The sequence below is a fragment of the Lactuca sativa genome, chromosome 8, assembly GCF_002870075.4.
Source record: "Lactuca sativa cultivar Salinas chromosome 8, Lsat_Salinas_v11, whole genome shotgun sequence".
Classification (NCBI taxonomy): Eukaryota; Viridiplantae; Streptophyta; class Magnoliopsida; order Asterales; family Asteraceae; genus Lactuca; species Lactuca sativa.
Genome location: NC_056630.2, coordinates 181,699,901 through 181,722,821, shown reverse-complemented (window position 1 = coordinate 181,722,821; position 22,921 = coordinate 181,699,901).

The window sequence follows — 22,921 nt, the reverse complement described above, 5'->3', positions numbered from 1 at the left end:
AGCCATTTTGATTCCCCTTTGAAGAACATCAGGTAAAGAGGATGGCCAAAAAACGGTAGACCAGATCCTTTTTTCTTCTTCAGTCATCACCTTTGGGAAAAGCATCCTTGGAGCTTCAAGACCAATAACTCCATTGGTAACATACTCCTCTTTTTCACTGTCTTCTTCTTCAATCTTCTTCTTCAATCTTCTTCTTTGAAGCTTCACTTTCTTTTTCATCATAAATTTTGGGTGGAGAGTCAGCAAGAATCTTCAGATCATCATCATCATTTTCATCTTCATCTCGAAGTGTAAAGTCCGAGGCAGGTTTCCATACTGTGCTTGGGCCTTCTCCCCAACTTGCATTGGCGGCCATGGAAACCGGTGCAAGCAGCAATGATTCCTTCAAATCAGAAAACTTCTCAAACACCTTTTGAAGACATTTATCGAGTTGAAGGGTGAGAGCATCATAGGCTTCAACAGTAGGTTCCTGAGATGCGAGATGATTAAATAAGTGTCCAAGGATGGCAAGCATCTCATCAAACTTGCGATTCGGAACATCAACAATGTTCTAAGTGGAACAAAGCAATTTGATGAGGACTTGTTATATAATCAAGTTCATCTCATCCTTCTTCTTAATCTCTTTCTCTAGCCTCTAAATCTGCTTCTCATGACGGACATAGGTCTGCTTGATAAGTTCATTGGTAGTAGTAACCAAGTCGTCATGGACTTTGACCATCTGGTCATTGTATCGAGATAGTTATCAACAGAGGCATCATATTTCGCTTCAACTTCTTCGATTGAATGTTTAATCCAGAGTCAGATAAGTCGATCTAGTTGAGCTTCTCATTCAGCTACGGAAGGTCGGGACTGACTTGATAAGGACTGGAGAATTACATCTAGTTTGGAGTCCAGTCCGGAAACCTTTTCGTCAATCTTGGAGTTGAGTCCGGAGACGGAGGCTTTGATTGTTTCAACCTTCTTCATCATTCCGAACACATTTGCCTGAATTTCTAAAAGGGCAAATGGATTGATATGCTTGCCGGCTAAGGATCCGGTAGAGTCACTGGAGTGATTATGGTCCTGTGATAACCCATGTTGTCCCGTTACGTTTCCCCGTTACCATTAACGGAATATTCCACTATATAAAAGTTCCGTTAATTAGAGGTCGTCAATTTAATAAACATCCCAATTGTTTACATTTAAAATGCCGTTAAGTCATGATAAACGGGAATAGAATCACATAACACACATTTCGATTTATTTGGAAAATGTTAAGTTTTATTATTACGACCACTAAATCGGGTGCGGCCAAAAGCCCCGTATAACGGCAATATCAGGTAGACTTCCACTGAGCTCCAACTCCCACCCATATATAAAGGGGAGTAAACTCCATTTGGAGCTTTTCCACCCTCTCTCTCTCTATACTCTCTCTCTAGACCCGTTTTTGCCCCGAATCCGCAACCAAACGCTTCCAAATTGTAAGTCCGCTTACCCTAGCTTATTCTAAACATTATGATTGGTGTTTATAGCCCAAAAATCAGACTTAGAAGCAATGGAAAAGGAGTTTACGGCCTAAGCTCCTCCTTAGGCCGTAAACACCTAAAAAGAGGCCTAAATGACCCCCAAATGTCCCTAAAGGCTTAGAAATAAATTAAGGGATTAGCCTAGGAGTGTTTGAGCATGAAAACACAATGATTTAGGACATAAAAGAGAGTTTACGGCCCAAGCACAAGCTTAGGCCGTAAACACCTCTTAAATCATGTCAAAATGTCCCAAAAACACTCCCAAACCACCCTTAGGCTTAACACATAAATTAGGGACTTGGTATTTTGGGTTTAGACCACTTAAACACATCAAAATGAAGGAGTAAGGGGAGTTTACGGCCCAAACACATGTCAAGGCCGTAAACACCCCAAAACACCCCCAAATGATGGTTTTAATCCCCCAAAATAGCATCAAACTCCATTAGAAATTGCTAGAAAGGTGATAGGGGCTTGAAACTTCACAAAACACTAAGGGTGAGAGTTTATGGCCGTAAACTCCCTTAGGAGTGTCCCTAGGCCGTAAACTCCCTAATGAGGCCCTTAGAAGCCTTAAACCCACTCATGCCTTTTATGAAAAGTACTTAGAAAAATCCCAAGAACAAGCTAGAAGCATAAAACAACCAAGAATATGTCCCTAGGAGTTTACGACCGTAAGCTGTCACAACTAGAAATTTTGTGTCATGTAATCTATACACTCAAGTAAATGTTGAATCAAAAATTTAAGAGCATGTGTGATACCTATTATTATGACATCAAAAACTTCAATTAAATACATCATACAAGTACTACAAATGGTCATCAAACAATTGGAAACCCTAGAAGTTCTTGTTTAGGTCCATTTTGGACTAGGACTTCCTTATTGGACTCAATGGACCAACAAGCTTCCAATTTGACTATCATGGGCTTAGAACCCTAGTTGGGCTCTAATTGGACCCACATTAATTTATTTCAACATTTTGGGCCATATTGGGCCTAGAATGAAATGAATTAAAAGCTTTGATCCATGAATAACCTAAACTAGTCCAACAAAATGTAAAAATCATGTTATATTTCTTTTAGGTTAAAACTCACCCAAACAAACTCTAATATTGGGCTTAGGGGCAAAAAGCCCAAATTTTTCCTTTTCCCTTCAAAACTCTCGGCCCAAGGCCCAAACCTAAGAAGAGATGAAGAGAGCTGACTTGCAATTGACACCTCATTATTGTCTTTTGGATCTCCATGCAAGTTATTCCATGTTTCCATGCACATCACTTCAAAGATCATTTCTTCTTTCTCTCTCTCTTGCTCTCGGCCATTTCAAACACACACATACACAAATCTCACACAAAATCTCTCTAGAATACTCAAGAACACACCCTTCCTCTCCACTCAAAAATCTCGAAAATTAGGAGGCTTTTAAGAGGATATTTCCACAAACTCTTCATCTAAGGTAAGGTTATGCTTGGATCTATTCTTTACATTATCAAAATCTCTTCCTAATCCATGCAAAAATCATGATCTTGCATCCTAGAATCACCTCAAACTCGAGATCTTCAAGAAAAGGGTGCTAAGGCCAAAAATCACCAAGCTTTCTTCCATCTTTTCTTCAAAAACCGAAACCACGCCCTAAGGTGAGTTTCATACTCCCTATTTTTCTGTTTTATAAGTTTTGTGGGGGGGGGGGGGAATACAAGTGAAAGTGTAGATCTATATGTGTTTTGTATGCCTTGTATGATTTCTATGCTTATATGTGTGTTTTTGTGTGTTTATAATGTTGGATCTAGCCATAAACCCCTAAAAATCAAGATATACTTTATGTTAAATGATACTAGCATCAAATATATTTCTACATACAAAGTGTTCCAAGAAAAATAGCTAAATGGCTTAATAACATTTTCTTTGGGCTAAAAACTCAATTTTTGGACATAAAATGTTAAAAATATAAAGTTAAAGGGCTCAAAATGAAATATTTCGAATTCTGAAGGGTGAGATGAGTCAAAACAGTTTCCATAATGTATTTTCTGAAAATATACTCTTTTGGAGGATTAAAAACATAAATTTCAAGCTTAATGGGCTAAAAATGACATTTTCGGCCCAATATGCGAAATTTTCTGTTTTGAAGGGCCAAAACTGTGTTTTTCTGTAAAACAGTGGACTACTAGTGTTCCAAGACCTTTTCTAAGGTTTAAAATGCTTTTCAAATTTAAAAAGGACCAAAGTTGCAAAAATTTTCCAATTTGGGCCAAAATTGTAAAAACTGCGAAAAAGAGGGGTTATAACCGAGAAAACTGTATTTTCAGGGACTCAAAATGTTTTCAACCTAAAATATGCTGAAAAATATCAATTTCAATAAGTTTTGGTGTTAAAATGTCAAGAAAAATGGTTTAAGGACCAAACCGGAAATTTATTTAATTAAAGGGATGAAAAAGTAAATTTACAAAATAAAGAGGGGCTGAAAACAAAAAATTTTCAAGGCTAATTCAATACACCCAACGTGATCAAATATTGGCATCGCGACTACCGACGAACTATAATACACAACAATACCAAAAATCGTTGTTAAACGAATTGATTCGGTCTCGAATCAATAACAACCCGAAACTACTAACACGACGATAACTCGATTCACACAAGTAACATTTGGGAATGTAATACACACGTGAGAGTGCACAGACGTCTACGCACCATCTTTGGGCCCCAAAGTGTAAAATCTTGTTTGTTGGGCCTAGCTAGCCCAATGACCTGATCTTTAGGCCCGAAGACTTCTACCTTGCGAGTTGTTGGGTCTTACATGATCTAACACAGCGTAAAAGGACTTTCAATGGCTTTTATACTATTGGTCCCCAAGGGTCCTTTGGTACTGCTAGTAAAGTCGGTTATTTTAATGCGAGGGGGTCAAGGGCCCCTCGTACTCTTTTTTTATCCCCAACCGTCTAATGGAGTTATCGAGGTCTTCGTGCCCTCTTTCTCTTCGGATGTGGGATGACTCGAAGTCAGGGCGGTTGGATTACGTGAATAGTACGGACGACGCCTACGGGATCATTAGTATAGTTGTAAACTGGTCGTTTGCGTAAGGCGTGTTTATAGCAATTCACCATGCGCAATAATCCGACGTCACCTGGAATTAATGACTTCACACGCCGCGATGGTTTTGTTTTCAACTTCATGGAATTCAAAGAATTAGGAAAACATCGGGTTTTCCTAGGGTTTTGCGATACATACAGTTTCGAAATGTACACAAGCATAATGAACATTTTTTTTACAACTATAGAAACAAACAAGCATACTTATGTATCTTCACAAACTTCTTTTTACTCAAAAACTCTTTTCAGAAAATATCGGATTTTCTGGTGATTTTCAAAATAATACAAAACGTTGCTTTTCAAATACCGCTTATGAACTCACCAACATTTCATATGTTGACGTTTTTCAAAATACTTGTATTCTCAGGTAACAAGTGAACCAAAGGAAAATGTACTCAGTGATGGCTTGCAGTTCGTTTATTTATGAATCGAACAATTTATTTTTGGGAATGAAATGTTTAAACAATGTACTCAATGTAAACCTTATCGGTTGTACTATATTAATGCATGGTGACGAATGATGTTATGTTTCATATATATTCAATGTTATGGTATTCAATTAAGTCACAACAGCCCTCGGACGTTTCCGCCGTCTGGTTCGGGGGTGTGACATAAGCTCCCTTGGTTTGGGCCGTAAACTCCAAGTTGGTCCATATAGATACTCTAAACCCATTCACACACTTGATATTTGAGTTTAGCAAAATTCCACAATTGATATGAGACACTTTAGCACCCTAGAACACCCTCACCATGAGTTTACGGCCGTAAACTCATGGTGAGTAGCCCCTGGGCCGTGAACTAGGTAGTAAGGGTTTAATCTTGGAGAGTAAACTCCATTCCTTAGCCATACACACCCTTAAACGCTACCCGGGACACCTAAACACTTAACCAAAGTGTTTTCCGCTCCTGTGAGTGCGTATATTTGTTTAATTAGTATTAAATGTGCTAATTGTATGTAAACATATGTTATCATATGTTAAATAGGTCATTGTGTGTGTTCAAGTCCCTGCGTGACACCGAACGCCCAAACGGCACCTTCGTTGGACCTACTTACACCAGGTGAGTTCATACCCCTGAATGAACCTTTTAATGTTTTTACATGGTTTATAGGGGGGGAATACAAGTTAAACATGCCAGTTATCATATCAATCACATGTGATTGATAACCCGCATGCACAAGATTTTACCACTGTACAATGTTTTACCGAGTAGGACACTATGATGGTTTTCAATTGTTTCAAAACTCTTACTTATATTGTTTTAACTAGATTCATTCTAAACTGGTTTATGAAAGATTTTATAAGGTTTTCAAACATATTTTACAAAAGAATACAATTTGTGATTTTCTCTGGACATAAAGGTTTTTCATCAAAGATTCGCTTTTTGACGTATACTTTACTTGTTAAATACTGCTGCTTCGCTTATACTTATTTTATACTCCTACTCTGTAACGCTTTCACTATACTTGAAGTCACTTATACCTGATGGACGCGTATATTTATTCACACTCTTACTTAGTGATACGATTCTACTCCACTTATATTTGATATCGCCTTTACTTCACTTATACCTGATACTCTCTTACTTCACTTATTGTCGTCTCTACTTCGTGATATGCATATACTTATTCGACCACTCTTACTTCACTTGTTAGACACTCCTACTTCACTTTCGACCACTCTTACTTCACTTGTTAGACACTCCTACTTCACTAGCGACCGCTCTTACTTCACTTGTTAGACACTCCTACTTCACGAGAATCACTTTTACTTGATACCCACTCCGTCGTAGTTAGTGTATGTATGTGTTGGTATAGATGCATATAAATTATGATTGAAGGACTTAGCAAGGTTTGTACGCCCTATTTCCTTTTCTTCGTTGAGATTTGGTCTGGTGGGATCGGATGTCCATCCGAAGGTCGTTTGATTTATTAGTTATATACTATATACACAAGCATAGACATATAGGTTACTTCAGTCAGTTCAGTTATGAGTCTCTACCTCTTGTTCAACACTTACATTAGAAACCCACTAGTTGGAAGTCTCTACCCACTATTTGGGGTGCATCTTCAGGACACGGCTTTCTCCGTCGTCTAGTTGGTAACCAGAGTCTCCTGTAGGGAGAGCGGACATTGTATGTATAGACCTATACGGGATTGACACCCCCGCACCCTGACTACTAGCCACAGTCCACGTCTCACCAAGCCAAGGGGTGACAAATGTCACATTATATAGACGCTTGTAGGGCATCTGGTACTCTAGTGTCGGTGAGTATGGTTACGAGTATCCCGGGTTACCTTATAACTCATGGCCTTAAGGTAACGGTATTTCGCCAGCAATTTACACTGTATGCTGGTAGCTCATTTTCAGAGTCACATTGTTTTGACCTTACAAGACGTATCTTTCATTTGATACTGTCTGGGGTCTGTCTCCTCTGTTTTGACCTTACAAGTCGTATCTTTCATTTGATGCTGTCTAGGGTCTGTATCCACTGTATTCACAGAATCCACTGTATTCACTGTGTTAACTGCGTTCACTGTTTTAGACCTTGCTAGACGTATCTTTCGTTTGATATCGTCTGTGGTCTGTATTCACTGTTTTGGACCTTACCAGCTGTACCTTTCATTTGGTACCTTTTGGGGTCTGTGTCTCTATTTGTTAGACTGAACCAGGCGTGTCGTTCGTTCGATACTCTCCTGGAGTCTATGATTCCTTGCCTTAGTCAGCAGTCCTCACTGCTGAGGCATATGTTATTCCCTGATGTCATTTGCTTTCCTCAATAATCAAATTCAGTATTTTGATAAAGATAGCAATTTAGGGAAAATAACTTTTTACCACATAACACTGACCAGTCTTGGTAGAAGGCTGCTTTGATTAAAGAAAATATAGGATTTTCTGGAAAGAACTCTAATACACTGTAAACACTTAAACTATTACGTTATAAAGTTATCTGAATGAAATGTCACTAAATACTTATGAACTCACCAGCATTTGTAAAAATGCTGATACTCGCTTTTCAAATAACTTGTATTCTCAGGTTAGCATTAGACAGGTACATCCCAGGAGCAGTTGACGAAGATAGCTTATTACCTTGCTGTACTTATTATATTTGTCTGTATTACTTTGATGTATTGTAATGTAGTTCATGTAAAACTATTACTATTAATGCAATGTTTTGTTGTACTTCGGTTACTATATGCATGTGTTGTGATACTTGACATGACGTCATCCACCCCAGAACGTTTCCGCCGTTCCGGTTTTGGGGTGTGACAGATTGGTATCAGAGCATTGTTTATAGTGAGCTAAGTATATCAATTCATAAAAGATATACAACCTATAAACACAATGGGATAAAACACTCTGACCAAGAATTATACTTTAAAATATAACCATATTTTACCAAAGTATAATAACATCCAAAATCTAAACACTCGAACAAAAGTATCACAAGAAGGACAATAATAAAAGTCTTCGGATGTTGAGCACTACAGTTATACCTGGGCAGTTATGTAATCGTAAGCTGGGATACATGTAACCTGATCAACTACATTTATCTGAGATGCGATGAACGTGTGCTTGGGAGTGATAGTGGAGTACAACAGGTTTGAGACTTACCAACTACGAATGCTAGAGCCAAACATAAAGTTAAAATACTATAGGAGTATTTTAGAACGCTAAAAGATCCACACTAATTCCAGAATGATATTCAGAAGATAAGAATAAACCAAAAATTAAAATACCATAGGGGTATTTTAGAATCCATTAACAACCTTGCGTGAATAACTAAAAAGATCTTTATTGATATACCTACAACTACAGAGGGTATACTCCCAAGGTTATATATAATAAGGATCCCATATGCTGAGAATGTGTGGTTTCGCTCTATTTCCTTTTCCTCGTTGGGATGTGGTTCTAGAGTAGTATCACATATTCGAAGGCCTATCGAATCTAAGATATATATGATTTGTATACCCTGTGTAATCGTAGCAGGACTCGATATGGATCATACAGTGAAATGTTAATAATCTCTTAGGATTCTTTAGACATTTCCATTCTCGCACGAACCCTACCCACTTCAGTGCTTGACAGAAGAGTTGATTCCGACCCCGAGGAGATTCATTGAGAAGATTTCCTATTCGGAAATAAATGAACTGGGTCGAGACTATTGAATGTACCAAGTGTCCATATTCTTTTAGGGACAGTGGTGAGAGATTCGCCTAAACTTTGGAGATTCCAGTCATCCATCATGAGGTGATGACACCCACAGTTGGAATCAGAAGGAAGGCGGAGTAGAAATTCAATATGTCCATACAAGAAGAGAACCCTAGGAAACTACCCGAAGGAAACCAACGCCGATTCCAGTCAAAGATACAGGGCAGACCGAGGGAGCCAGTACATGGAACCCGAGAATTGTCTTTTCCTCGTATTCGTCATGATAATTCACCCTTAAAATAATACAATTTAGTGAGTTAGTGGTTACACTACTCACGCTATGTGTTAGGTAAATCGTCGTTTCCCGTTGCCAAATACACGATTAGGGAGGATCCCCGCATCTCTATTGAGAAAATTTTAGCCATCTGCCCTTGTGAGCCTCTCTTTCCGCAGTTTCGTTCCGAACTGTTCTCAAATCTCTCCAGGCTGGAGAGTGAAACCTTCTCCAGTATCAAGGTAACTTAGTAGGAATGACTCGCATCTTATGGCCTTTTTCCGATACTCATACACCCACTTCGATTACCAGGACTACATCATAGGGATGTAGGTCGACACTCAGACAACCAACATCCGAGGCATGGGAAAATTTTATGCCTAATACGTTAAGGCCAGAAATGTCCAGGGTTAACCATCGTCTCTTATTACCTTGTATTCCTTTCCGTGTAGGAAAACCATGCCACCGAAGAAGCGTAACCAATCCACAAGCAAGAAACCTGCTCTCCTATTCGATGAAGCTACGTTGCAAGCTGCAGTCTCAGCAGCCGTAGCAGCTGTCATGGCTCACTTGAATGCTAACACTGCCAATGTTAGCAAGGGCCCTGTTGGGATTTCCAATCCTGGCGATGGACAGCAGCAACCAACACTTCCACACTCAGCCACCCAAGAACCTCCACTGAACCCACTAAAGAGAAAACTCAAAATAGAGGAGGGAAGTACCTCGGCTCAAGGACCTTCCGAAGGGCAACGAGCTGAGGTAGTCTATACCCCTGTCAATCCTTCCCTCCCGACCTCAAGAAGACCATACCTAGGAGACGTTCCCCACTGCAGCAAGTGTAGCTACCATCATCATGGTGTCTGCCGAGAGCTCTATTGTGCTAGGTTCCACATGTTGGGGCATACTGCTCGCGTCTGCAGAACCCCGGTTGAGTTCATTACATCAACCACCAATGTGGCGACCAGTACAGCTTGCCACCTGTGTGGTAAAATGGGACACATCAAGAAGGACTGCCCAACAGAAGGGAAAGACAAAGACACAGAAGGAGCCTGACACTACTACTTAGGGAGAAGTAGCAAGGAAACTCGTTAGATTTTGGTACATCTCTCGATCTCAGATAACTAAACTAAGAACAATAAAAGACTAATTCAAATGTAAATTCTTCCCAGTAAGGCGAAAGTCGCAGCACTGTTATAAAATTTAAAATTCATTAGGTAAAACTATAATGGCTAAACATATACGTTACGACTGTGTATATTTAAGATGGACAGACCTAGAGTGAGCGAATGCCGCCTCATTTCCTGTTCCTCGTTTGGTTGTGGATTTAGGGTGGGGTCGCTCAGTCAACAATCCTCCCCACCTTAAATATACATGACTAGTATATGTGAGGCGATTATAGAAATGCCTCGTGAGAATCCGTTCATGAAAAGATACCCTATTTGGAAACACTTAGAACTCTCTATAGTTCCGCGTCGACTCTATCGGTCCAAGTATCCGCGGTAGTGATACATAGGACGAAACTCGAGATGCCTAGAGCTTGTGTGCCTGATCGGCACATGACTCTATCGATCTTCACTTTATATCATGTCGAAGTGTGCCAACTTCGACGACTCTATTGATCATGGTTTGACTTCGTGCAACCATGTGTACATCCTCAAGTGCTGTGCAAAAAGAACTTTCTCCATATCCATGTCGGCAAATAAAGGTTCTTCTGAACCTAAACCTAACACAAAAAACCAAATTTAATGCGATCCGTCAATCGTCTATCTTATCTCAAGCCTTCCAAAGTACCCAAGAGAGGGTACCCCGCGCTGTTGACCGACCCCTTGTAGTCCGATAAACACCGAAGCGAAAGGCACTGCAGATACTCTAAGAAGACGACCACCATCTGAAGCATACCCCGTAGAATCCCCCGGGAGACCCTATGCTCACTAGAGATGACCTAGACCGAGGAAACTCGGAACCTTCGGAAGAGTAGTTGTAGTAGATGTTCGCACTACTCAGGCACCTCGTCCACCCAGTTATAGACAAGTGGTGCTTATCATCCTCCACCCTCTTGCAAGGAGGAAAAATGGTCGTTGCCCGGTAGACGATGAATTACACTTTCCGAAGTGAACACTAGAATACCGAGAACCACAGGGTAACCTTCCTAGCCAAGAATACTTGATCAAAGAACGAAAGTAGTTGCGTCAAGTCTCATGACCCTGATCCCGAAGAGGTTATAGACTTGACACCAGCCCTGGTGTTAGTCGAAGGGTTATGCAGGAACATACACTTTCCACGCCAGAATAAACCACAGTCTTGGAGATTCATTGGACTATTAGGTGTTCCACGAGTACCATCTCACACAGAGATAGTAGAACCACCTCCCAAGATAGTCCAAAACTCCTCTAGTGAAACCCTATCTCCCCGACCCTCAGGGTTTCCGTATCTCAAGCATCGTTAGTGCAGGTCCATTTTGCATGAGTTGGGATAGACACTCTACAGCAAACCGATAACCATAGTCACGCAACCCACTCGACGGTCTAGGAAGTCTCTATCAGCCAGTTGACAGAAAACACGAAACCAAAGACCACTTGAGATTTCTAAGGACCAACCTGAAGGACTACACTACCAGTACGAGAGAGAACGTTAGGAACTTCGGAATGGCGATCACGCCAGTGATGATCTTGCCATAGAAGTACACTATGTTCTAAGTACTGAAAAGCTCTACCCATCCGAGAGCGTAGGACCATCCGAGAATCCTCATGGAGTCATGGTCCAACCCTTTTCAGGCCGCTACTACCCTCGGATATACCACAAGATTCACACCCGATCGATCCACTTCTTAGGCTTGATATGCGATTTCCCGACAAAACTCTTTGTGCCTCAATCATCCTGATAAAATCCATTGAGAACTCTAACCCTATAGATACACCTGTTGGAAACCCACTAGCTACACTAGATGGAATCCGCATCCCGGAGGTGAGAGTCTGTTGGAATGACAAACACAGACCATAGATCACATGGGAATGCGAGGAAAACCGTATAGGAAGTACTCCCTTACCTTTACTTGGCCATTCATACCTACTTCCTTGTCTAGAACTGAATTTCGGGACGAAATTCCCTCTAACGGGGGGATGATGTAACAACCCAAGTTGTCCCGTTACGTTTCCCCGTTACCGTTAACGGAATATTCTACTGTATAAAAGTTCCGTTAATTAGATTAATAAACATCCCAATTGTTTACATTTAAAATGTCGTTAAGTCGTGATAAACGGGAATAGAATCACATAACACACATTTCCATTTATTTGGAAAATGTTAAGTTTTATTATTACGACCACTAAATCAGGTGCGACCAAAATCCCCGTATAACGGCAGTATCGGGTAGAATTCCACTGAGCTCCAACTCCCACCCATATATAAAGGGGAGTAAACTCCATTTGCAGCTTTTCCACCCTCTCTCTCTATACTCTCTCTCTAGACTCGTTTTCGCCCCGAATCCGCAACCAAACGCTTCCAAATTGTAAGTCCGCTTACCCTAGCTTATTCTAAACATTATGATTGGTGTTTATAGCCCAAAAATAGGACTTAGAAGCAATGGAAAAGGAGTTTACGGCCTATGCTCCTCCTTAGGCCGTAAACACCTAAAAGAGGCCTAAATGACCCCCAAATGTCCCTAAAGGCTTAGAAGTAAATTAAGGGATTAGCCTAGGAGTGTTTGAGCATGAAAATACAATAATTTAGGACATACAAGAGAGTTTACGGGCCAAGCACAAGCTTAGGCCGTAAACACCTCTTAAATCATGTCAAAATGTCCCAAAAACACTCCCAAACCACCCTTAGGCTTAACACATAAATTAGGGACTTGTTATTTTGGGTTTAGAACACTTAAACACATCAAAATGAAGGAGTAAAGGGAGTTTACAGCCCAAACACATGTCAAGGCCGTAAAAACCCCAAAACACCCCCAAATGATGGTTTTAATCCCCCAAAATAGCATCAAACTCCATTAGAAATTGCAAGAAAGGTGATAGGGCTTGAAAGTTCACAAAACACTAAGGGTGAGAGTTTACGGTCATAAACTCCCTTAGGAGTGTCCCTAGGCCGTAAACTCCCTAATGAGGCCCTTAGAATCCTTAAACCCACTCATGCCTTTTATGAAAAGTACTTAGAAAAATCCCATGATCAAGCTAGAAGCATAAAACAACCAAGAATATGTCCCTAGGAGTTTACGGCCGTACACTCCCTTGGTTTTGGCCGTAAACTCCAAGTTGGTTCATATAGATACTCTAAACCCATTCACACACTTGATATTTGAGTTTAGCAAAATTCCACAATTGATATGAGACACTTTAGCACCCTAGAACACCCTCACCATGAGTTTACGGCAGTAAACTCATGGTGAGTAGCCCCTGGGCAGTGAACTAGGTAGTAAGGGCTTAATCTTGGAAAGTAAACTCCATTCCTTAGCCATACACACCCTTAAACGCTACCCGGAACACCCAAACACTTAACCAAAGTGTTTTCCGCTCCCGTGAGCGCGTATATTTGTTTAATTAGTATTAAATGTGCTAATTGTATGTAAACATATGTTATCATATGTTAAATAGGTCATTGTGTGAGTTCAAGTCCCTGCGTGACACGGAACGCCCAAACGGCACCTTCGTTGGACCTACTTACACCAGGTGAGTTCATACCCCTGAATGAACCTTTTAATGTTTTTACATGGTTTATAGGGGGGGAATACAAGTTAAACATGCCAGTTATCATATCAATCACATGTGATTGATAACCCGCATGCACAAGATTTTACCACTGTACACCGTTTTACCGAGTAGGACACTATGATGGTTTTCAATTGTTTCAAAACTCTTACTTATACTATTTTAACTAGATTCATTCTAAACTGGTTTATGAAAGATTTCCGAAGGTTTTCAAACATAATTTAAAAAAGAATATAATTTGTGATTTTCTCTGGACATAAAGGTTTTTCATCAAAGATTCCCTTTTTGACGTATACTTTACTTGTTAAATACTGCTGCTTCGCTTATACTTATTTTATACTCCTACTCTGTAACGCTTTCACTTATACTTGAAGTCACATATACCTGATGGATGCTTATACTTAATCACACTCTTACTTAGTGATACGATTCTACTCCACTTATACTTGATATCGCCTTTACTTCACTTATACCTGATACACTCTTACTTCACTTATTGTCATCTCTACTTCGTGATATGCATATACTTATTCGACCACTCTTACTTCACTTGTTAGACACTCCTACTTCACTTGCGACTGCTCTTACTTCACTTGTTAGACACTCCTACTTCACTTGCGACCGCTCTTACTTCACTTGTTAGACACTCCTACTTCACGAGAATCACTTTTACTTGATACCCACTCCGTCGTAGTTATATGTATGTATGTGTTGGTATAGATGCATATAAATAATGATTGAAGGACTTAGGAAGGTTTGTCCGCCCTATTTCCTTTTCTTTGTTGAGATGTGGTCTGGTGGGATCGGATGTCCATCCGAAGGTCGTTTGATTTATTAGTTATATACTATATACACAAGCATAGACATCTAGGTTACTTCAGTCAGTTCAGTTATGAGTCTCTACCTCTAGTTCAACACTTACATTAGAAACCCACTAGTTGGAAGTCTCTACCCACTATTTGGGGTGCATCTTCAGGACACGGCTTTCTCCATCGTCTAGTTGGTAACCAGAGTCTCCTGTAGGGAGAGCGGACATTGTGTGTATAGATCTATATGGGATTGACACCCCCGCACCCTGACTGCTAGCTACAGTCCACGACTCACCAAGCCAAGGGGTGACAAATGTCACATTATATAGACGCTTGTAGGGTGTCAGGTACTCTAGTGTCGGTTAGTATGGTTACGAGTATCACGGGTTACCTTATAATTCATGGCCTTAAGGTAACAGTATTTCGCCAGTAATTTACACTGTATGCTGGTAGCTCATTTTCAGAGTCACATTGTTTTGACCTTACAAGACGTATCTTTCATTTGATACTGTCTGGGGTCTGTCTCCTCTATTTTGACCTTACAAGACGTATCTTTGATTTGATGCTGTCTGGGGTCTGTATCCACTGTATTCACAAAATCCACTATATTCACTGTGTTCACTGCGTTCAGTGTTTTAGACCTTGCTAGACATATCTTTCATTTGATATCGTCTGTGGTCTGTATTCACTGTTTTGGACCTTACCAGCTATACCTTTCATTTGGTACCTTCTGGGGTCTGTGTCTCTATTTGTTAGACTGAACCAGGCGTGTCGTTCATTCGATACTCTCCTGGAGTCTATGATTCCTTGCCTTAGTCAGCAGTCCTCACTGCTGAGGCATATGTTATTTCCTGATGTCATTCGCTTTCCTCAATAATCAAATTCAGTATTTTGATAAAGATAGCAATTTAGGGAAAATAACTTTTTACCACATAACACTGACCAGTCTTGGTAGAAGGCTGCTTTGATTAAAGAAAATATAGGATTTTCTGGAAAGAACTCTAATACACTGTAAACACTTAAACTATTACTTTATAAAGTTATCTGAATGCAATGTCACTAAATACTTATGAACTCACCAGCATTTGTAAAAATGCTGATACTCGCTATTCAAATAACTTGTATTCTCAGGTTAGCATTAGACAGGTACATCCCAGGAGCAGTTGAAGAAGATAGCTTATTACCTTGCTGTACTTATTATATTTGTCTGTATTACTTTGATGTATTGTAATGTAATTCATGTAAAACTATTACTATTAATGCAATGTTTTGTTGTACTTTGGTTACTATATGCATGTGTTGTGATACTTGACATGACGTCATCCACCCCAGAACATTTCCGCCGTTCCGGTTTTGGGGTGTGACAGGTCTGGATTATTAGGGTGAACAGAAGTACTAGGCTTGGTTGCAACATCATCACGGAGTTGGAGAGATGACTAGGTTTCCGGAGTTGGGGATGAGGATCCTAAATCAAACGTGGATTTGGATGAGGAAGCTTTATACTAAAACTTGTGGGAAGGTCGGATTGGAGTGGTGGAATTTTTTTCTCCTTCTTCATCAAACATAACTTCCTCCGAATGCTCTTCATCCAGATCAGTTTCTTGAAGGTTGTGGTTAGGAGATGATGGAATTTCTCCTGTGGTGAGCTCTTGGTCTGCTTCATCATCAGTGGGGGTAACCAAAGGCTGATTGCTTTGGAGAGTCTTGTTTCGCATCGAGATTAGTGTAGCTTCAACTTGAGACCTTGTATGTTCAGAATTCCTCGACATACCCTTGTCAAAAAAGTCATCCCATGTAGGATCGTTAACCCCTATTCATCCTGTATACTTTCTGGGTATCAGACCGGTTGTGGCATCTGAAGTTGGAGGGACTACTCCGACTTCGTAATGCTTGGGGTCCGGAACATGGGTTCCAGAGTGTGTGCATGTAGAAAAAGATGGGATATCAAAAGTAACTTGTGGGTTTGTTCCAGGAGGCAAGGAACTTTTTTCAACACCAATATCACCTGGTAGACTCCCCGTGAGTGTGTGCAAGTGGTTTAGAAACATCGAGGGGTACCTCAGATGAGTGGGCAGGTGGGGTGTTTGGACGGCCAGAGTTAGCCGGAATGTCATGAGCACCTTCCTGTTGAGAGGAAGAGCCAAATTTGGTTCTCTTTTTTGGCTTTGACTTGGTGGGAGAAGATTTCCAGTTTGCAGACTTCTTTGTCTTCTTGGGTCCGGATGATGTTGGCTCAGCCACTTCCGGAGTGGGCTCAATGGGGACTTTGGTAGACTGTGTTGGGATGTACAAAGTCGAAGTCTCCAAATGTTTCTTCAAATGAATAGATCCGGAAAGGATAAGGTCCAACATATGTTGAGGCAATCTTCGGATAGGACCAAAGGAAGATTGGATAAGGATCCTCAAAAGATAACTATTATAAAAACATTTCACATTATAAACCTTTCGACTTCTGACTGTTTAATATTGGAACGAAGGTGTTTCGGAATAATGAAAAAGATTTTGTGAAAAGAGAAGTTCATAGCGACAACTTTTGATTTGTTTCGGAATGAAGCGTGTGAGCTACAAGTGATCCGAAGTAAAGTTTGAAAATTTCAGAGTCCAATGTTGAAGTAAAGTTCCAGAGCCAAATTTTTGAGAAAGATCCGAAGAAGAAATTTTAGAAATTCTACAGTCAAGTATGAGAATGTGTTCGAAGAAGTGATTTATAAAAGAAGTTACGAACCAAGTTTGAAAAACTTTCCGAAGTGAAAGTTTGATGATTTTTCGGAGTGAAAATAAGTTGCATTCCGGAGAGAAAAATTTCGGAGTGAGACAAGAAAGTAGTTACATACCTTTCAGGATTTCAATTATGGGATGACATTATGAAGTATATTCCACGACAAATTTGTGACCAATGTAAGTATATTGTTCCTTGGACATCAAAAGGTTTAGAGACTGTACAACTTAAAACTGAGATTGGAGGTTAGATTGATTGTTCCAAGTGGTAATAATTCCAAAAAGTAAAAAAATATTTTGTTCTAGAATCAACTTATACTTTTTGATGTTGCCATCAAAGATTACATTTCTCTTGAAAGAATTGAGGATCAAACATCATCATACCCATTTTGTTCAGAAAACCATTGAATTTGGTTTCATCTAATACCTTAGTAAAGGCATCAGCAATTTCATCGTCAGATGGAACAAAAAAAATTAAATATTGCCATTTATAACATGATATTTTATGAAATGGTACCAAATATCGATGTGCTTCGTCATGGAGTGCTGAATTGGATTGTGCAAAATGGCAGTCACTTTGAGAATCACAATAGATTGGAATTCGTTGAAACTGATAACCATAATCTAGGAGTTGAGACTTCATCCATAGAAGTGAGAGGTGCATCTGGCAGTAGCAATGTATTTAGCTTCGGCTCTAGAGAGTGTAATGCAACTTTGTTTCTTGGTTGACAAACTAACCAATCGACCACCTGAAAATTCACATCTTCCTGATGTGCTTTTCCTATCTAGTTGTAGACCACCATAGTTCAAATTTGAATATGCTTGAAGCAGGAAGATTTCATTGGCTGGGTACCAAATTTCGAGGTTCTTAGTATCTTTAAGGTATCTGAAGATTTGCTTAACAGCCTACAGGTGAGACATCTTGTGATTGACTTGAAATCTGGCATAAAGACACGTTGCAAACATGATGTCCGGACGACTTGTAGTGAGATAAAATAGGGATCCAATCATTCCCCAATACTTCTTTTCATCAACAACTACACCAGATGGGTCCGAAAAAGATTTTATGTCTGAAGCCCATGGGTACATTAAATGAGGCACAAGTGTCCATTGAGTACTTTTTGAGAAGCTCTGAAATATACTTCTCTTGATGAATAAAGATTCCTCAATTGGTCTGTTTGACTTGGAGACATGGGAAGAAACTCAATTCACGATTCTTGCTCATTTTGAAATGGCTGACCATCAATTTTGCAAAATCGTTTACCGTAGAGGAATCTGTAGACCCAAAAACGATGTGATCAACGTATATTTGGACAATGATGAAGTGTTTTCCATTTCATCTTCAGAACAGGGTGGGGCCAAGAATACCACGTTGAAAACTGGAACGCTTAAGAAAATCAATGAGAATTTCGTACCATCCACGAGGAGCTTACTTAAGGCCATAAACATCTTTCCAGAGCTTATAACAATGACTTGGAAATTAGAGATTAACAAAACTGGGAGGCTGTTGAAGTACACTTCAGTATCAAGTTCACCATTAAGAAAAGCACTCTTAACATCCATTTGGTAAACTTTGAAGCCTTTGTAAGCAGCATAAGCAAGAAAGATTCTGATAGCTTCAAGACGTGCAACAGGAGCAAAGGTCTCATCATAGTGAAGGCTTCGATCTAATTGAATCCTTTGGCAACCAATCTTGCTTTGTTTCGAATGATAACTCCAGTGTCGTCAAGTTTGTTTCGGAATACCCATCTTGTACCAACAATAGGGTGATCCGAAGGAGGAGGAACAAGAGTCCACACTTCATTTCTATCGAATTCTGCCAATGCTTCTTGCATGGCTGTAATCCAGTGAGCATGTTAAAATGCTTCCTTGATGGATTTGAGTTCAAACAAGGAGGTAAATGCCGAAAAATGACATTCATTTTGAACACTTGTTGCAGAGCGAGTTTGAACACTAGCAGTAGGGTTTCCAATAACTTGATTTGGAGGGTGATCTTGAGTCCATATGTGAAATCTTGATAGTTCTTGAATAGCAGAAGATTCAACATCGATGATAGGGTTGTGTTGCTCCCCCTGAATGGTTTGAACTTCTGCGTGATGCTCCCCCTGAACTTTCGGAACCGGACATGTTGATATCATCCTCAGGAGGGAATTCAAAGAAGTTGATGTCGTCATCTCTATTGATCGGATTGGAGTCGAATTCAGTAGTTGCATCAAGAAATCCATCTGCATTTGATTCAAGAGAGGGTTGACCATTCTCCCCCTCAACCTGAGAAGGTTGAAACGGTTCAGAATCTAATGGAAAGAGATAGGGTAGAGGACCGGAAACAAGTTGTCAAGTCGAAGGTTGACTTGATCGAGATTCCAAATCAAGTGTTATTTTGGAAGGTCCAAAACGAGTTTCAAAACTGACTTCACGAATTATCTGAATATTCGGACATTCCGAGGGTGGAGTATCCGACTCCATAATGTGAGTTGTAACATGAGTGGGAGCAGAATTCCGAAAAAAAAATTATCGTCAAAGGTAACATCAAAACCTTCTTCAATATCTTGAGTGCATCGATTAAGGACTCGATAGGCTTATGATTTTTGCAGAGTAACCAAGAAAAATTGATTCATCAGCTTTGGGTTGAAATTTGGTTAGTTGATCACGATTGTTTTGGATGAAGCATCGTCATCCAAAAACATGAAGAAAGGCTAAAAATGGCTTCCGACCATTCATTGCTTCATACGGTGTCATGTTGAGGTCTCGATTAATGATACTCATATTTTGATTGAAGCATGCAGTTGATACAGCTTCAGCCTAGAGATAGAGTGGTAGATTTGTGAAGTTAAGCATGGATCGAGTAGCTTCAACAAGAGTTCTATTGTGTCTTTCAACTACACCATTCTATTGTGGAGTGTAAGGAGCTGAGTAGTTGTGGTCAATTCCTTTCTCGGTGAGGAATTTCTCAATGGTTTCATTAGTGGATTCCGAACCATTATCACTTCAGATACGCCTAACAGGGAGTTTGATGAGGACTTCAATTCCTTTAATGAAGTTGATGAGTTCAGAGGTTGTTTCACACTTCAATCAAATGAATAAAACACAAGTTAACCTTGTAAAGCCGTCAACAATCACAAGAATATAATTCTTATGATGAAGACTCTCTACAGTTGATGGTCCTCAAAGATCAATGTGTAGAAGCTCCAATGGTTCTGAGATTGATTTTTTGATGATAACAGGATGACCTTTCTTCGTTTGCTTTCCACACTCACATGCAGCACATAAATGATCATTTTCAAATTTGAGAAGAGGTACGCCTCTCACCATTTCACCAGATACAAGATCATTCATGCACCGAAACTTCAGATGAGCAATCCTTCGATGCCATAACCAACTGACGTCAGGAACGGATTTAGAGAGAACGCAGAGTTGAGGTTTGCCAATAATGATGTTGATGTCGAGTGGGCACATGTTTTTGTTGCGATTTGACATGATTAAACACTCTTTTCGATCTTTAGTCATTACATAGTTGTGCTTCTTGCAAAATTCAACATATCGATTTGAGTCAGTGAGCTGAGCTACACTTATCAAGTTATGTTTCAGGTTAGCTACAAAAGACAAATTCTTGTAGCCAGTCAGATCCCAAGAAAGTCATGAAAAGCACACCTGAATTAGTTGTATCCAGTCATCAGAGAGCTGCAGTTACTTGGGAGCAGTTCAAGGACATGTTCCGCGCAAGCTACATTCCATGGGTTGAGCGGGAGCGGTTAGCTCAGGTGTTTTTAGATATGAGTTAGGGTAGTGAGACGGTGACGGAGATCACCCGTATGTTCATGGAGAGGGGAATGGTCACCCAGAGTTTGCTTCTGAGCAGGCTCAGATGACACATTATTTGAGCATGCTCAAGACTGACATCCGCCAGCTTGTTGCTATCAAGCGATGTGATACTTTGCTGGAGTTACAGGAGCCCGCTAGGCAGTGGGAGCTTCAGATTGAGTTACAGCTGAGAGAGCAGAGGCAGGCCCGGTCATAGTCACAGCCGGCGCCAAAGCGGTCTAAGACTACTGATTCCAGGACGGGAGGACAGCAAGGCCGTACTTGTGGCAAGTGTGGGAAGGGTCATTCGTGGATTTCCAGATCGAGCAGTGAATGTAGAAAATGCGGAAGGGAGGGACATTTTGCGAAGGATTGTCACCAGACAACCCCGATTCAGGATACGAGGATCTGCTACCATTGCCATCAGGTTGGTTACGTGAAGACCAACTGTCCACAACTCGCTGCCAGGCCAGCGCAGGCTCCAGCGCTGGCTGCACTAAGGATTACTGACGGGAGTTAAGGTAGAGCAGCGCCCCCAAGGGATTAGGGATGCACCTTCCAGCTTAGATCAGAGGAGGCCAGGGCAACACCAGACGTGGTTGTTAGTATGTTTCTATCACATATCTTACTGATTACATTTGTTTCATCCTTATTGTTGGGTAAAAAAATATGGTTTATACTTTGCTTTTCTAGGAAAATATATTTTTCTATAATGTAATATGTAATTTTGTGGCTGTATACGGCTGCACATGTGTGTGCGGCCGCACACCCTGTGTACGTCCGTACACGCGTGTGCAGCTGTACACTCGTGTATTGTTGGGAGTGCTATAGGGTGAGGAGTGCATGTGAGTCTACGATTAGAAGAGAGAGAGGAGAGGAGCATGTTCTAGAGAGAAGAATAGTGTGTGAGAGAGAATCTTATGTATGGAGCATCATTCATTTCATTGAATACATCATTAGATTCATCATCTTCTTCTTCTCCTTCTCTTCTATTTGATCTGACATCATCCAGTTGATCGGGATTCCGCACCGTCAATTGGATCTGATTGATATACAACCAATTTTGGGACTTACAATTGGTAACAGAGCTTGGATTGTATCAGTCAATTTTGTCAGATCTGGAGCTTATTTGATCTTATTTTGAAAAGATAATTGCAGTTTTGGATAGATCTCTGAAAATTAGGGGGGTTTCTTCTTTTCATTTTCATAAAAACGAGTTTTTGATCGATTTTTGCAGCAAAAAAGGATGAAAACATCGTTTTTTCGCGAAGCTGTTGAAGGTGTGCGGCTTGGTGGGTGCAGCCGGCTCGAAGTGCGGCTAGGGTTTCGGTGTGTGGCTCCGTGTGCGGCCTCGGAGTGCGGCTAGGCGTGTGCGGCCTCGGTATACGACTCGATCTCGCCTCTGGTTCATGCCTCAGCAACATCTTTGTCGGCTTCGCGGCTTCGTCCTCGCTTCACAGCCATCCTCGCACAGCAGCCTTCGCATTTCAAAAAAGGGAAGGGGAATTGGGGCTGTCGGGATTCAAACCCCAGTCCCTTGGTTCAACAACACAGTGCCTTACCAACTGCTCTAGCAACCCTGATGTTCTTCTCCTCCCGTTTTTAATTCTTAAAGACTCCTTCTCCGTTATTACTTTCGAAAATTGGCACTTTTAACGCTAAAAATCAATTATTTTTATTTATTAATTCCATTTTCATCCCAAAAATTTTAGTTTTAAATTTTAGACTTTATTTTTGACTTTTGACCTTAATATTTTTCTTTTGACTTTCATGTTTGACCTTTGATTTTAATCTTTGACTTTTTCGTTTAACTTTTAAATTTTCAAATTTAGCTTTTCGGTTTGACTTTTCAAGTTTGACTTTTGAGTTTG